At 38.9% G+C, this 18,617-nt stretch overlaps 1 long non-coding RNA gene across 1 annotated transcript; it reads left to right on the forward strand.

The window, feature by feature from the left end:
• Window positions 1-7,470: 7,470 nt before the first annotated feature.
• On the forward strand, window positions 7,471-10,851 carry LOC140846562 (uncharacterized). Its single transcript, XR_012125778.1, has 3 exons — window positions 7,471-7,780; window positions 8,751-8,840; window positions 9,678-10,851. It is a non-coding gene; the product is annotated as an uncharacterized lncRNA (long non-coding RNA).
• Window positions 10,852-18,617: the final 7,766 nt, after the last annotated feature.

Raw genomic sequence — 18,617 nt, forward strand, 5'->3', positions numbered from 1 at the left:
GGAAAGCAATATGGAGGTTCCTCAAAGAGATCAAAATAGAAATACCATTTGATTCAGGAATTCCACTCCTAGGAATTTACCCTAAGAATACAGCAGCCCAGTTTGAAAAAGACAGATACACCCTATGTTTATCGCAGCACTATTTACAATAACCAAGAAATGGAAGCAACCTAAGTGTCCATCAGTAGATGAATGGATAAAGAAGAGGTGGTACATATACACAATGGAATATTATTCAGCCATAAGAAGAAAACAAATCCTACCATTTGCAATACCATGGATGGAGCTAGAGGGTATTATGCTCAGTGAAATAAGCCAAGCAGAGAAAGAAAATACCAAATGATATAACTCATATGTAGAGTATAAGAACAAAGAAAAACTGAAGGAACAAAACAGCAGCAGACTCACAGAACCCAAGAGTGGACTAACAGTTACCAAAGGGAAAGGGACTGGGGATGATGGGAGGGTAGAGAAGGATAAGGGCAGGGAAGAAGAAAGGTGGTCTTACAATTAGCATGTATAATGTGGGGTGGGGCACGGGGAGGGATGTGCAATGCAGAGAAGACAAGTAGTGATTCTACAGCATCTTACTATGCTGATGGACAGTGACTGTAATGGGGTGTGTTGGGGGGACTTGGTGAAGGGGGGAGCCTAGTGAACATAATGTTCGTCATGTAATTGTAGATTAATGATACCAAAAAAAAAAAACATAAAAAAAAATCAAGACTCTATATTTGAAGAGGTCTTTCTCATCACTAGAACTGGACATCAGTGGCTGAATTTCGGGTTTATCCACTAAACACAACCAAAAAGAAAATAATGCTTCTTGTGTAGTCACATTGGAAATAACTGAATACCAACAAGCAGAAATCAAAAGGAAACCACAATCTCAAAGAACAAAGTAATGAAAGCTGAGAACAAGAAGTGAAGGAAGAGAAAACTTAAAATTAGTGGATATGAGGGCAAAAAAAGATCCACAGACAAGAAAAGGGGAAAGTGAGAGGAGGAAGTGCAGTGGGGGAGAAATGAAAAAAAAGGAGGAAAAAAAGAAAATTTCCACTGAAAGAGGGCCTGAGCCACTCTTGATTTGGAGAGTCGTGCAAATGTCACCACATTCCAATTTCAGAGCATCACCCTTCATATTCTTTTGAATGAAATTCAACAAACTGAGCCGTCCAAAATACACAGTTTGAGGAGCTGGGGGACTTCCTTTAGCAAAGTCTGAAGTTGTTTTCCTATTCAGCCACTAGGGGGTGGTACATTCCGTTCAATTCAACGAGCATGTAGAGCAGGCGCTGGGGTCAGGATGCCCTGGAAGCTACCCCACGAATAAGGCACAGTTCTTTGTACTTAAGTACTTGATAATACACTTACACAAATAATTACATTAAGACAAAATGAGCTGTAGAGTTCAGTTTGTGGTTTAATTCTTTAAGGCTGGGTGGGAATTCATGATAAGCAGAGATATATGATGGGAAGAAGGTTCTAAAGAAAGGAATACATTTGGAAAGACTGGTGACAAAGATCAGCTAAACTTCTATTAAAGTTGGAATAGAAAGCATTTTCTTAAGCCTGTTTTCATACATTCAACATCCACAGACCACTTAATGGGGATTGATTCCATATGTAAATAACTGAACAGAAGTGAGTTACAAAAAAATTTGAATACACATTTTTTAGAAATACAATTATAAGAGTTATTCATTAGTGTTTCTTTCCAGTGGGCGGGGTGAAGTTGTTTGCAATCTTTCATCATGTTTTCTCTGGCTCCCTGATCAATACCTTGAACTGTAGTCTGGTTTTTCAGTGAGTTAGTTTCCTTTCTCATCCTTTATTTATGTTAAACTAGAAAATAAAAATCACAATTATAGATCTTTGGCTTTGGTAAATCAAGGGCCTCTCTGGTTGTGACAGTTTGTTCTAGATATTTAGATCAAAGATCCAAAAATTATGGAGGGATTTTTCTCCAAATTCCACTCATAGTGCTGGGTAGAAGCAGAGTAAATGAGCCTATCACACTGAACACCAGAAATCTGCATGCTGATTTTAGAATACGGTTGGCTCTGACAGTGAATTTTCAAGGTTCATTGCCACTTTTGAATTTTATCTTTTGCTCTCTTTATTTTTTATGGCTTTATTGAGGTGTAATTTATATACCATAAAATTCACCCATTGTAACTATGCACTCCAGTGATTTTTAGTAAACTTATCAAGTCATGCAATCATCACTTTTGGATTTTAGAACACTCCTTCCCCCAATTCCCCTGAGCCTGTTTGCAGATAATCCCCCTTCCCACACCCAGCCCCAGACAACCACTGATCTTTCTGTCTCTGTAAATGTGCTGTTTCTGGACATTTTATATAAACAGAATATACTATGTCAGTTTTTTGCATTTGGTTTATTTCATTTTGCAAAATGTTTTCAAGATTTGTCCATATAGTAACATGTTCAGTATCTCATTCTTTTTTATTGCTGAATAGCATTCATTGTATGGATATACTTTATCAATTCACTAGTTGATGAACATTTGGATTATTTCCATCTTTTTCATAATGCAGCCAAAAGTAATTGTGTACAAGTCTCATTGTGTCAAAGATGACATGCACTGGACAATTAAGGGGATGATTTTAGCCAGGCTATTGCAAGAGACAGAACATTCATTAATGAGAAACATCTGCAAGAAAAGGAAGGGGTTCTGGGCTTTTATAAAGGCAAATAAACAAGGAAGTTCTCACTGAGTCTTAAGAGTCTTGAGAAAGGATGGTAGGAAATATTCAAGGGGCTGGGTGGTCCTTTGTGATTAGTCTCTCTCTGAATACAACAGTGGGGAGAGAATTCTCAATGTTGCTGTTTTCCGGGAACACAGTACCCAGATAACACTCAAATTATCAGTGAGGACATATGTATTTGTTTCTCTTGAGTAGATTCCTAAGAGCAGAACTGCTATGTTTAACATTTTAAGAAAGTGCTTTCCAAAATAGCTGCACCATTTTACATTCCCAAGATTAACAATGTAAGAGGGTTCCAGTTCCTCCACATCCTCACCAACATTCAGTGATTTTTTGTGTGTGTGTGTGAGCATTCGGGTGGATGTGAGGTGGTATCCCACTGCAGTTTCAATTTGTATTTCCCTAATGATTTCTGATGTTGAGCACTTTTACTCTATTTCTTAGCCATTTGTACATATTTGGTGAAATGTCTCTTCAGATCTATTGCCCATTTCTAAACTGAGTTTTAATTGGTCTTTGCATTATTGAGATGTAGGAATTCTTTATATATTCTCTATATAAATCCTTTATCAAATGTATGATTTCCAAATATTCTCACACAGTGTGTAACTTGTCTATTCATTTGGTTAATGGCATCAATTTGAAGGGCAGAAGTTTTTAATTTCTAAGTTCAATTTATCCTTGTTTTTCTTTTATTGCTGTGTTAAGTCCGGGGAGAGGAAATCCCAGGGCAAAATACCTCTAAAAACCAAAATCAGTCCAAGGGAGAAATAATGTTTAACATCTATTTATTGCTCACAAACTGCAGTCTGGGCCCTTCTCTCTTTCCTGCTCCAGCAGAAGCAAAACCAGCCCTCCCCCTCACCTCTCAGGTACAGATAAGCCCTCCTTTGCCCAGGTAATTACCCATTGATATGGAGATGAACTTCTCTCCACCCCTGAGGAATTATGCAAATGCACTAAAGCCACACTTCTTTCCTCCACTGAATGCCTATTGATATGCAGATGTACTAAAGCCAGGCGAGGTATTCTGGAAATGTTACAATTTTACCCACATGCAGTGCTTTCGGTGTCCTAAGGATTCTGCCTAACACACGGTCACAAAGATTTTCAATTTTCTTCAAGAAATTCTATTGTTTGGTTCTTAAATTTAAGGCTGTGACTAAATTTTAGTTGATTTTTGCATGTGGTATGAGGTAAAGATGTAAGTTGTTTTTGCATATGAATATCCATATGTCCTAGCACCAATTTCTAAAAATTATCCTTTCCCCATTAAATTGTCTTAAAACCTCCGTCTAAAGTCAATTTAACATAAATGGAAGGATTTATTTCTACATTCTGAATTCTACACTATTGCTGCATAAGCCTACCTTATGCCAGCATCCTAACTGGCATAATAATGCCTGATGTCATATTCTCTTGATAATTGTAACATTGAGAGTAAGTTTTGAAGATGAACAATGGAAGTCCTCTTTGTTCTTCCTTTTCAAAACTATTCTGGCTTTACAAGATTATTTGTATTTCCAGATATATTTTATGAATAACTTACCAATTTCTACACACAAAAAAATAGTCTGCTGAAATTCTGCTAAGAATTGTGTTGCATTAAATCAATTTTGGGAAAATTGCCATCTTAACAATATTGAGTCTTCCAATCCATGAACATATAATGTGTATTTATTTCTATTTTTCTTTAATTCTCCCAGTAACATTTAATTAATTTATGTCAACAATATTTGTATATATCTGGTGCTACTTTGGATAAATTTATTCTTAAGTAGTTTGTTCTTTTTGATTCTATAAAAACTGAATTGTTTCCTTAATTTCATCTTAAGATAGTTTGTTGCCAGAATATGGAAATACAATTAACTTTGTATAATATTGCTCTTGTGTCCTGTGACATCACTAAACGAATTTATTTCTTCTAGACTTTTCTTTGTGGGCTCCTTAGGGCTTTCTGCATAAATGAGTGTATCATCTATGAATAAAAAGAGCTTACTTCTTCTTTTCCAATATGCATGTCTTTGCTTATTTATTTATTTTATTTTTCCTTAATTGCACTGACTAAGACCTCCAGTACAGTGATGAATGGAAGTGATGAGAGTAGATTGTCTTGCATGTTAATGATTTTAGGAGAAAAGCATTTAGTCCTATATAATTGACTCTAATGTTATCTGTGGGGTGTTTGTAAATGCCCTTTATCAGATTGAGAAGTGTCTTCTCTCATTTTTTGAGGGCTTTTATCATGAACTGGTGTTGAAATTCTCTGCATCTATGGAAATTACCATGCAGATTTTTCCTTTATTTGACTTTAACAATATGGTATATTAAATTAATTAATGTTTGAATGGTAATTCCACCTTTCATTCCTAGGACACAGTATATACTGGGAATACACTCGGTCAGGGTAAATAATCCTTTTCTCTTTGTTGATGACTTCTTGTGCCTATGTTCTTGAAGAATATTAATCTGAATTTTTCTTTACTTGTGATGTCTTTGTCTGGCTTTGTTATTAGAGTCATGCTGCCCTCATATGCAGGGACTTTTTGTTACTGTAGCCTAAACTACCCTAGCTGACTGATACAGTTACTGAAAAGAATGATGCAACTGATATTTACAATCTGCAAGGTAGAGTGTTAGGTGGTAAGAGCCTGTTACAAACTATATGGCACATGGTGTGCTATCATTTGCATTAAAAAAATCTATAAACATATATACATGTGCACAGCATTTCTCTGGAAAAATACACAAGGAATTGAAAATAAGGTTGCCTCTGTGAAAGAGAGCCGAGCCACTGGGGTAGTGGGAAGGAGGATTCTTTTTCTTGTTTACCCTTTCATACTTTTTGAATTTTGTATCATGTTCAGGTATTACCTACATGCACATGCATGCACACACACACACATGAACATGCACACACTTTTATCTTATTAAAAATGTTTCTAGTAAAAGGAAGCATAGCCACCAACACAAGATGAGAGTCACAGAAACAAGTTTTGTCTGGGAGGAAGCTAGCCTGTCTCACCCGTTGCTCAACAAATACTTCTGATTACTTTGATTTGCCTTGGAGATATGTCCATGCAAAATGAATGTGTTATCAGATCCCCTTTTAGTTATATATTGTTTGCTTTTAAATGAATGAATGGATGGCCAGGGTTTGGTACAGTACTGTGACTTGCATTAGTGGAAGTCTACTCCTGACAGGGGATGCCACCTCCTCCCTTGACTTGGTGTTCAAGACTAAGATGGGAGCCCAAGCCATGGTGGCCTCACCCAGGTTACCTCTGTCCCTTTCACTTCCCAGGTGGCCAGCTTTCCCCTTCCCTCTGGTAATATCTCACTTGCTACATGTTCTTTCCTTCAAACAAAACACTTGCCATAAGGAACGTTTGTCCTATTTGTAGCTACCCAAGCATCTGTATTATATTATATTCTCTCGTGTTGTATTACTTTTGAAGTAAGTAAAATATACTAGAGAAAAATACCTAAGACACAAACTGAACACACCCAAGTACCCACTTCTAGATCAAAAAATAGAATTCAACCAGCACTTCAGATGCCACTTGCTTGCTCCCTCAGCCACTACTGCTCCAAGGGAAAATACTATTCATATTCCTAATACCATAGATTAGTGTTTCTGCCTTGGAACTTTCTATGAATGTAATTATATAGAATGCACTGCTTCTGAGCTTCTTTCACTCACTAGTGTTTGTTAGATACACATATTCCATTCCAGGTTGAAGTAGTACATTCATTCTGGTGGACATGTAGTTTTAATTGCGTGAATACTCAATGCTGATAATATTTGTTCTACTATGATGTGCATCTGGGTGGTTTCCAATCTGGAAACTACAAACAGTGCTGTCATGAATATTCTAGCATGTGTGTTTTGGTAAATAAATCTATGCATTTTTCTTATGTATACCCCTTAAGAAAGGAATTGCTGGGTCATAAGTGTGTATTTGCAGAAGTAAGAAGATGCAAATGAACAATTTTCCAGAGTGGTTGTGCCAATTTATACTCTCACCAGCAATGGATGAGAGTTCCTTGGTTTATGTTGTCAGTCTCTTCCATTTCATTCATTCTGGTAGGTAGTATAGTGTTGTATTGTGTTTTTAATATTTCTCAGCACTTTCTGGACAGTCCTCCTATGTTAGGGTCATTTCCTGTAAGTCCTGCCTCCCCATGGGAGAGAGGTCACACACTCAATTTCCCAGTCTCCTCTTTGACCCGGACTTCACCAGACACTCACGTAAGACCAGCTCAGACGTGGGAAACAGCTGCATGGAATCCACGGTGACAGCTCTGGCAGAAACATCCGATCTGGAGGGGACAGTATGAAGCTTTAGGCATTATTGGTGGGAGCCATGGCGCCTGTGGTTAACAGAGATGGCTGTGATGTTTATGTTTGAGCAAGATGTCATTTGGGCATTGTTCCTAACTTTATGGCCTCAGAGCCCAACTCCTTGACCCTCACAGAGATTCTCTGTAAATCTTAATATTCCTTAAGGAATTCTTTTTCTGTTTAATATAGCTGGATGTCTGTTCATGTCAATTTAGAATGCAGACTGATGAGATTACAGGGATCCCTAAAGGGACAACCAAAGGAGCTATATGGCTGGTTCTAAAAGAAGCCTAAGCGAAACAGGGTACCTCCACCACACACACCATTGGGCATGAGAGAAAGATACGGGAAACCCTTCTACCAATTGATATCCGTATTGCCTTTTGTCCAGTGAACATAGACAGTTATTGGGAAATGACCAGCCATACTAACGTTCCCTTCATTTCAAAACAGGAGACCCACACAGCTGTGTTTTGCAGGTGGTGAGAGCTTCCGCTATTTTTAGATGAGACTGCGCTAACTGAGGAAACAGGCACAGGACCAAAATTCCCCACAGAGCTCGCTGCACGTCCTCAGCGACGCTGTTCAACTGGGGGCCAGAGATGCCTGCCCTAGCATCCACACAGATGTGCCTTAGCCCCTCAGAAAGGCTGCTGTCTCACTCAGACAACCTCACTTTGGAATACTGGGATGCTAGCTTGACAGGTAACAGCCATGGCCAGCTGAGGGGTCACTGATTAGTAAAAAGATATGTGAATTAACATGATTAGCTATAAATAATTATGTATGAAAATTATAAAATACAGACTGAAAGCTACACATCAAACTCCAGGTGCTAACTGAAGGGAGGGGCAGGATAGCGTTAGGTGGCAATTAAGGGGATGCCCGCTTCATTTGTAATGTTTTAAGATCATTATGAAAAGACCAGCAGCAAAGTCCCAGGCATAGGGAAGAGTATTTCAAAGGCCAGAGGCAAATCACTGGAACATGGCTGATTCACTGAGTTCAAGAAGGAAACAGTTTGCGAAGGACAAGCTGGAGGCACCAGAAAGCTGGGAGACAAGGAGGGGTTCTCCCTGGGAGCCCCCAGAGGGAGTGCAGCCTGCCTGCACCTAGAGCTCAGACTTCCAGCCTCCATGGCTGATAACACTTCTGTAGAAGCCACCCAGGTGTGGTCCTTTGTTCCAGCAGCCTAGGAAATGACTACAGGTATCCATCCATTATTCTCTCTTAAAATCCTCACATCATTTATCAAGCAGAGGCCCTGGCTTTCCTAAGAATTAGGGTCATAGATGAGTTTACACGTTTGTTTTTTACCTGTAAAATGAGTGGTGTGGATTGTGCATAAGTAAGGTAAATATTTTCTTTCTGTCTTGTTTGTTAATGTCTTTGGTTTGTGAACTTACTTATTAGAGTCAAAGCAAAACTAAACATTAATTTATCCCAATCCAAAAAAAGACTAGAAGCCAATAAAACACATGTTAACAGTTATTAATTCTTGGTGTTGGAAATAGGAAGGAGTATTTGCAAAATTTTTCCATACATTTTTCAATATGTTTAGCTCTAAAAATTAAGCTAATCAAAACCAGAATGGGATCAGATTTTAAGCAAGAGGCATATCAACAATAGATAGAGATGCCCTTTCGGACTTAAGAATTTAGATTCTTCTCAACAGGATGTGACCTGGCGCTTCTTCTTTTCCTGATGGAGCAATGGAGAGAATGGAAGGCTAGCCTTGGCCATTATACATCTTGATCTTTTGAAAGTAAGTAGCTGCTGGGTTCTGGAAGCGGGCTCAGCCTGGGATAAGAAAAACACCGGGAGCACCTCTCCCAGCTCATGAGGGCCCCACCACTTCACATTCTCCTCTCTGCCTGGTAACGTGGCCACGCCCAGGGAGGAGGTCTTGCAGACACACTCACACGCACACCTCATATGTAAATGTAGCGGGGGTGCAGGAGGCAACTTGGTTTTGATGTCAAATGTATTTCTAAATATGGACCGCAGTGAAAGCAAGACTTTTACTGAGAATCACTATGCTAAGCAATTCAACACAACATGGCCAAATCAGGAATCTTTACTTCATTCATTTGCTTCTCTCTAAATTTCTGAAAGTGTCCCTGACCCATTTTCTCCAGGTCAGTAAATGGGACCACCATCCACCCAATCGCTTACACCAAAGGCCAGAAGTCACCAGCTGCCTTCCCTGACCCCCGCTCTCCAGATGTAGGCTGAGGGACAGAGAGGGATTCTCAGGAGAATTCGTTTGTAAAACATGTTCTGGAGGCACACACACACATAATATGCACACTGAATTGCAATATACAATGTATTTCTTCCCTTTTCCTGAAGAGAGAGAATGTTACAAAGAGGTGGTTTTTATATTTTGTTCTCTTTAAGGAGCTTGGAAACACCTGGAGCTCATAGATTATTTCTCTCCTTTTTTGTATTTTTAAGTGTTTGATATCTACATTCTGTTGCTTTTTCTTTTCTACTGCTAAGAGATCTGCTCCTTTTGTGGGAAATAATGATGGAAGGTGGGAGGAAAGACAGAAGATGGAAGGTTGGGTACATTTTTTGTTTGTTGTTTCCTTATCAACAGGTATGAGGACCAGCTGGAAGCCTTCTCTCCCCTCTGGACTTCCACCCACTCCACGCAGACCCCTTATGGCACATACCACTTCTGACCTTGTGTTTCAGTTATTGGAACACCAGTTTTATCCTCCCTAATTATCTGTACCCTGGTTGGGGAAGGTTCCTTCTATATTTTTCCTCTGTGTGCTCCCTCCCTTCCAAAGAGCCTAGCACAGTCCTGTAGTAAAGGTCTTTTGAGAGAGACTACCTAATTCTAAGTACCTCCCTCCTTCCTTTCCCTCCATTTTTCCTTGCTCTATTCTTTATCGAGCAGGAGAACTGTGTTTTAGAAACTCTACTTTCAGCTGGCATGGGCATGAAGGCAGTGGGCCTCTGGAGCAGAGCTCCAGCCGGGGCACCTGTGGTTGGGCGGTCCCGTAAACTGGCCTGCAGAGGATGAACGTGTACGTGGGCATGAGCGAGCTAAAGAAAGGCAACACTCACCAGCTAGGGCACGCGGCAGAGTTTGTTACATGTCCTTGCCAATATTAGGAAAGAAATCCTTTCATCTCATTGCTATGAGGAAATCTCTTTCCAGTGAATTCTGAATGGCTCCAACCACTAAGATTATTTACAACACTTACTCAGATATGAGTACTGCCAAGCTAATGCAGGTTCTGGAATCATGAATCACTGTCATGTGCTGGCAGAGGTCTTTGGTATACATTACTACTCTTAGGGAGGAGCTTCCTCTTAAGGAGTTCAGCTTGACTGACAAGGAATCTAAAGCTCATGGAAAGAGAGCCAATAAAAGTAAGGTGAAAATGCATCATCTCACTCTAAGCAGTGTCCGTTCCCTGCAGGGAAAAATGTCTGACTGTGAGCAGGAGAGACCGTATGAAGACGTAGCATTTTTATTTGCCACATAATGGGGCACAGGGCAGTGATTATGGCCTCTTTATGTCTCATGTAGCTCCAAGCACAACCACCAGCAATCAACAAGTAATTTTTAATAGTAATAATAATGTTATATCTGAGGGCAATAAATACTCTAACACTGCCCATTAAAAGTAGCCTGTAAACCATTTCTTGAAATTGCTTTCCAGCCAGTTTCAAACACAACTCTATTAAACCATTAAATAAAACAGAAGAAATGGTGTCATAAAAGGAGAATGAGGATTATGTTGAAGAAGGTTAGAGGCTAAATTTATAGTATCTAAATTTTTTAAAGCAAGCAAGTGATAAAATTTTACTAAGCACAACTCCTCAGTTACATAAAATATTATCTGGCTGGAATCACATTTTGTCCAACAGCAATCCTTTATCTCAAGGGAATGATAAGATAATATGAAATATTTTAACTGGAAAACACAAATATTAAAAATAATTGAGAACTTGAGTGAGCTTCACCTACCAAAACAAAAAAAAGTAAAATACTTCATAATTTTATCATTTCAAGGCAAGAACGAGGTTTACCCTGTATCTTAACCTTACATATGAAGCCAAGGCCACCGGTATTTAGGATTTTTAAATTTTCATATATTGTAAAGAGACATGATTTGGGAAAGAAATCTACTTCTTGCAAAAGATGTTTGGATTGTCTTCAATTATTTATCTGAAAGGCTTCAAATATACCAAAAGAATGTACAAAATTCTGATATTAGTAACTGGTAAAGGAATATTTAGAGATAGACTAAGGGGAACAAACTGATAAAGGAAAAACATTTCCCCATAAGTTAAAAAAAAAAAGCAAGAAATGGGAGATAGGAAATCCAAATGCAACAGAAAAATGAGCCTGAAATCTTAGAATATTTCAGAATCCTATGCAAATATAAGGGAAAGATGACTCATTTTAAGAACAGTTCCTTTAAAATCTTAAAGCAATCCATATATTTTGTTTTCATGGAAGAAATTCCTTCTTGCATGACATTCTTCCCTCCCTACCAAAAAAAAAAAAGGAAAATGATTACATTTTAGTTTAAGTTGAAATCCCACCTAAACAGGGAATTACTCTTTTTGTGAGGATGAAAAAGAACAAGAACACAAGATTTGCTATGCCTTCAATTTGTAATTCTATTCAACAGCTGACTCAAGTTGGATTGTCATGTCTGTAGAGAACTGCACATTAGCCTTCAGTTCAATGTATATATGTCAGATTCTTATTAACAGAACAGCAAAACCAATAGGAAAAATTACCTCTGGCTCACTCCCAAATGAACTGTCTGTTAAGACAGAATTTTATAAAATAAGATTTGTTTTTGGTAGAGGTTCATTGAAAGAAATTCATGTCTTTACTAGAGAATACAGCACATAACTTCTAACGATGATGTGAAAAACAGTCATCTGAATTATTAACGCTTTTGGCTAAGAGTCATACTTAAGGACTTGACAGACACAATTTATGGGTTTCCTTAGAAATGTACTTAGATTTTACAAATTGTATTACTAAACATTTCCTCTATTATTTCCCACACCAAAAAGCATTTTGAAATGTGTATTAAAGCTCAGTGTTTTTTTTTATTAAAGAATCATTTGGACAAATTGTCAAAATTTGAAGATCTTAAGAGCCATTTCAATTACAAGAAGGTTTTTAAATATCTGTATTAATCTTGTAAGATTGATTTTCATCATAACAGGAAGTCTTATTTTTTAGTACCTAGAATTAACTTCAACTTACATGATCCAGTAGAATTTAAAATTTGGCATACCATGGACACAAGTCCTAAGGTTAGGAATTTAATTATAAAATATCTGGCACCTAAAAAACACTCAATAAATCTGTGCTGAAGGAATGGGGCGGAGGGCTGCCACAATTCTGAAATTGCAGCCAGTGAATGATATATTAGAAAATACTCAGGAATATTCAGATTCACATTTCACTGTCAGCCACAAGAGACACTGGCTTCTACAAAGAGTGTAAAAGAGATGTGATTCCACTAAAGCTATTCATGCCCTTTGTGATAGGTCTATCATATTTACAGTATGTTTGGACTAGAGTGAGCCTAGCTGCCCTTGAGACAGTGAGGCATTAAGAGTCATTGTTATTTTTGGACTTTTTGACTCTGTCTTTACTGTAAAGAAAGAGGTCAGGAAAAGTGAGAAATTAAGACTTTCTATCAAACCTTCCTCTCCAAAAGGTTCTGAGGCTTCCTCAGAGAAAAGTAATCAATAATTAAAAAGACCAATCAACCATAAGCTCTGGAACCAAAGACTCAACACCAGTATTTCCCAAACTGAAGAGGGTGATGTTCATGATAGCACTTTCTGAAGAAACAAATAGCTGCTCTTGGTCCATGGAGTGGGAGACTCTAATTTGTCTTTGACACTGTACCAAATAAACTATGATCATTCTGTTAACCTGGGTCAGATATAGTGTTTGCCAGTAGGTAACAATTTCAGGGTTGCTTTGAGAATTCTCTACTGTCGCACTTCCATGTATCTGTACTATGTCCAGTAGTTGGTTTGAGAATTAGGCTTCATCAGTGTATGGTAGTCAAAACCACAAAAATCTATAAAATATATCAAATAAATTGCAGGGTAGACAGTTAATCTAGAGCCTAAGAAAGAGAAGTTGTCATATATAGAAATTCACAGCACAACTACACTAGTAACCTTGAAGAATTTTAATACACAGTCTTCAGGTTTTCTCATAACTGCTACTGAGGTTGCATCACAGAAGCAGTGGTATCCAAGCTTAGACACTGTGAGGAAAATGTAGATTTCTGCCCAGGATTCCCACCTGGCCTTAATAGCACCCTCTATGTAACAGCCTGTTTGCACATTTATGGGATGTTTACGGGGGACAGAGTGGCTGATCAATCACAGGAATAATGGCCCAGAGGAGGGGTGGAGAGGAAACACCCATTCTCTCCTTCCCTCAGTTCCATAATTGGTAAGGCGTCTGCCAGTCATGAGAGACCTGCCCATAGAGCTCCTCCGGGTGCTAGAAACGGGGAAGTAGATGTTGCCTGGAGAGCAAGGAGAGAGCTGTGAGAGCCATGGAGCCCGGTGCTCCTGGTGGATTAAGCCCAAGTGTCAGAGCAGGGAGCTTGGAAAATGGAGGAGGGAAGCATGACAGGAGAACTGGGAGAGACAGCCGGGGAGAGTAGGGATCGAGGAGAAACTGAGGCCTCCTGCCGTGAGAATAAACCCCTTTAAATCCCCAACTCCTTACCCTTACCTTCCTTTGGTCTCATCAAATTCATAGAGACTTGCCCCTGGCAGGGAGCTCCCTCCTCCCGGAGCAACACACATTCTCATCAGATATCCAGTTAGCTGTACCAGAGAGAATCTGGAGATAGGAAGGTGGGGAGGCAGGGTATGCTATAAAGGTATTTTATAGGAAAAAAAGGTTAAAACCAAAACTCACAGCTCTAAAGAATTCAAGACATGTCATCTGCAAAATAGCATCAGATATGATGTTCTTTTTTCATAAAAATATTGAGAAAAATAATATTTACAAGAGCCCTGTCCATTGATTCTATCCCCCTAACATCTGGCAGAGAAAGAACTTAAACTATCCTAACAGATGTAAAAAGCAAAAAGTAAGGAGCAAATTCATACAGACAAAGTATTCTTATGTTATAAAATTTAGCATTTTAACCATTTTTAAGTGTACAGTCCTATGGCATGAAGTACATCCACCTTGTGCAACCATCCCCACTGTCCATCTCCAGAACTTCTTCATTTTCCAAAACTAAAACTCTGTCCCCTGTAAACCTAACTCCCCATCCTCCCCTCCCCCAGCCCCTGGTGTAAGATAAATTTTAGCTAAAATAAGCAGGCGAAGGGAGGCAACAAAGGGCCAGGTAGTTTATTTGAATGCCACTCCCGGGTGATGTTCTGTGGTCTGGTTACTACAGGCTGGGGAAGTCACACCCGGTCAGGGAGGTGGGGCCTTATAAGGGATTAGGAGGGGGAGGAGCGGGCAAGCTATCCTAGGGGGTGTAGAGAGGTATGATTGGCTAAAGGTGACATAATAGACAACTAGAAACTTTTTTCCTTCCAAGAGGGAGGAGGCTTACATCCGGGTCTTAGTTGGCAAATCAGAAGGATGGAATTCAGGAAGAGCTGTCCCCTTTCCATTTAAGGCATGGACCTTGGGGTCTGGTCTGTTCTCCCCCTATGGCAGCTCTGTTCTGTTTGCATGTACCTTGTTTTTCTTTCCTCCAACCTAACATTCCAGCCATTTGGACATAATGGGCAACGACTCCATCTGCCTACTTCTGGCTGACAAGGGGGTTGTGGGGGTTTGAGGCTGGTATTAGGCTGAAGGAGGGGGTTCAGTGGGAAGAGGTGCGTAACAGTGAAGTAACATCTGGTTGGTGGCGACCCAGGTTATCTGGGTAAGCCACTGTTGGAGAAACTTGAGGACACAAGGGGCAAATAAGAGTAAACCACAAACTGTTATTAAGGGGCCCAGTAGGGGCATTAGCCAGGCCATTATGGGGGACTGGAATTCTGGGTTGAGTTTATATCTCAATGACTAGTATTAGGATTTAGTATAGATAAGACTGCATTATAGAAACAATACTTTTCTCTAAAATCATCCTTATTTTTATTAGAAGTAGCCAGATTAAGAAAATAATTAACAGTTGGCTTGATTATTTGCATAAGTGCAGCAAGAAGAGCAACTGATTTCATAGGCTCTTTTAAATATGCTTTGCTGGAACCTTTTTGTAAGGAATTTCAGATTGAACTTTTAAGGGCTTCTTGAGGCCAGAAAGCCAAGCCAGATTTGCCATCAGGTTGTGCCTGCAGTACCTGTAGATTTGGGTGAATTCTTCTCTTCTTGAGGTTCCCAAGACAATCCTGAGGTTCCCACACCTGCCAGGAACTGACCTTCTTTACTGACTTGGTAAGGCTGCTGGGAACTTTGTAAGCAAGGTACCAGGTAGGTTCTTCTAAGGGGCTTTGTTGGCTTTATAAAGTCAACCAGATCCTTAAAGCTGGCTGTTCATATTTGAGTTTACACATGTGTCTCTCATGTATGACATTCCAGTCAAAGCCTTGGTAATATAACCAGTGTTTTTAATTGGTCCTCTTACAAGGAAAGCAGATTCTTATTGAACTTGTGCAAATAAACATACTGCCATAAAATATAAAAATAATCACTGAGAGTTTTTCAATTCTGGAGGAAGCAGGTAGAGAGAAAGATAAAGTTTCAATTCTGCTTATAAAGGCAGTCATTTACTAAACTGTTGTCAGCTTAAGAGAAAAAGCTTAAAACACCTTATCAACAACATTTGAAACAAAAGCCACAAAATCATCTTCCTTAGTTTACTTAATCCTATGTAACTAATACCTGTTCTGCTGAAATCTAGTTTTTTACCATCTTAAGAGTAATAAAACAGTGACTATAAATAATAAAAGACTTACAAATGAGAGTGGTTAAAGATCTGATTACAGATTACTGTAAGACAGTTGACATAAGGAAATTTGGATATTTCTGTAACACAAAACATTCAGTAATAAAGTTTAGCATTATTCTTTTTGACAGTGCTTTCTAGGTAATTAAGCAGGTAATTATATATCAGATAAATAAGTGAAATTAGCCAAATACTTTCTCCAATGAGAAAAAGTTCTTCTGATCTGTTCCAGGGGCCCTCTGGAAAATATTAGAGTTAACTAGAGGTAAAAGTACCTTTTTGAATTTGATTTTGGAAAGTTGTCAGAAGAAAGTTTCTTTGGCATTTGCTTAAATAGGATTGTAGGTTGCCATGAAGCAATATTTATCCAATTAACTAGAAAGACAACAAAGTACTTCAAAGGCAAATAAAGAAGGTTACACAGTTGTTATCAAAGTTTAGGTTTTACTCCTTTTAATATTAAGATCTCATTTTCTTAAAGACTCCAACAACTCACTGAGACTTTAAGCATAAGAAACTGCTTTGATAAAACAATTGGAAGAACACTCTGCAATTTTCAATATTAAGAGCAGACTAACAGTTAAGAAAACTTTGTCTTTCTAACTGAAAACAAAATTCTAATGTTGCTGTGTACTTAATACTGACTCATTTGCTTTAATTTTATATAGCATGAACATATTAAATTGTTCTACAAACTTTTTACAACTTTCTTTTTAAATTTAGATTTCTCCTTCTAAATAAACAGCTGTACTTTAGAACAAAGTTACTTTCTTTTATCAAAAGATATATTTTTTGGCATGCAGAAATGTTTTTCTTACTACTTTAAGTAGTTTTGATTAAAACTTAAAATTATTGAAAGATGGCGGCATGACAGGAGAGACAGAGGCTTCCTCCTAAAACTGGATACAATTAGAATATTTAATTGGTGCAACTAACCCTGAGAGAGCAACAGGAAAGAGGATGGCATCAGACTGCACCCACCTGGAGAAAAGAGCAGACCTGAGCGAATGGGGTAACGCACCAGAGCTATGGCTTTGTGGGACCCGAGCCCCTCCCCCACGCTATCTCACTGGCGAGAGGAAGAGAAACAGAGCAGGTAGGGAGTGAAGGCTTGGGACTGCTGAGTACCTAGCTCCAGAGACCTGCTCTGGAAGCACAAACCTACATTTCATCTTTCATGAGACTCGCATGACTACTGGGTTGGATAGTAAATACAAGCAGAGTTCCTGGGGAAACTGGGATTCCGGCTGCTTGTGGAAAGCAGGGATCCATATCTGGCTGCTCTGGGACAAAAACATACCTGGGTGAACAACCCACTGGCTCAGGCAGTGGAGACAGGTACAGGAGCCAGAAGTGGGGGAACAGCTCTTTCCTCCTCGCAGGCACCAGTACTGCTCCCTGCGACTCCTGACATTGCTTCAGGGGTGGAGCAGCTCCAGAATAGAGCTTCTGAACACTAGAGGGCACCATATACAAACATGAAATGCCAAAGGAATCTTGTCCAGAGTAAAATAGTTAACACAACTCCCGAGAAAGATTTAAATGATATGGACCTTGTGATTCTTCCTAAAAGGGAGTTCAAAATAAAAATAATCAACATTCTAATGGAGGTACAGAAAGACATCCAAGAAATCAGGAGTGAATGCAGGTCAGAGATCCAATCGTTGAAGAACACAATGGAGGGTATGAAAAGCAGGTTGGATACAGTGGAGGAGAAAAAAAATGAAATAGAAAATATAGAAGAGGAATACAAAGAAGCTGAGGCACAGAGAGAAACAAGGATCTCTAAAAATGAAAGAATATTGAGAGAACTGTGGACCAATCCAAGCGGAACAATATTTGCAATATAGGGATACCAGAAGAAGAAGAGAGAGAAAAAGGGATAGAAAGTGTCTTTGAGGAGGTAGTTGCTGAAAACTTCCCCAATTTGGGGAAGGATATAGTCTCTCAGGCCATGGAGAACCACAGACCTCCCAACACAAGGGACCCAAGGAAGACAACACCAAGACACAAAGTAATTAAAATGGGAAAGACCAAGGATAAGGACAGAGTGTAAAAAGCAGCCAGAGGCAGAAATAAGATCACATACAATGGAAAGCCCATCAGGCTAACATCAGACTTTTCAGCAGAAACCTTACAGGCCAGAAGTGAGTAGCATGATGTATTTAATGCCATGAAGCAGAAGGGCCTGGAACCAAGATTACTTTATCCAGCGAGATTATCATTTAAATTTGAAGGAGGGATTTAACAATTTCCAGATAAACAAAAGCTGAGACAGTTTACCTCCCACAAACCATCTTTGCAGTCTATTTTGGAGGGACTGCAATAGATGGAAGTGTTCCTAGTGTTGGATAACTGTCACCAGAGGTAGGAAAATCATGTGAGACAAATGTAAAATTAAATTGACTATCCCCAAAGTCAATCAAGGGATAGACAAAAAGTACAGAATTTGAGACCTAATATATAAAGAATGAAGGAGGCAGAAAAAGGAGGAGAAATAGAAAAGAACCTTTAGATTGTGTTTGTAACAGCATACTAAGTGAGTTAAGTTAGACTCTTAGAGAGTAAGGAAAGTAACCTGGAAACTTTGGTAACCACGA

Source organism: Manis javanica, chromosome 15 (genome assembly GCF_040802235.1).
Source record: "Manis javanica isolate MJ-LG chromosome 15, MJ_LKY, whole genome shotgun sequence".
NCBI classification, from domain to species: domain Eukaryota; kingdom Metazoa; phylum Chordata; class Mammalia; order Pholidota; family Manidae; genus Manis; species Manis javanica.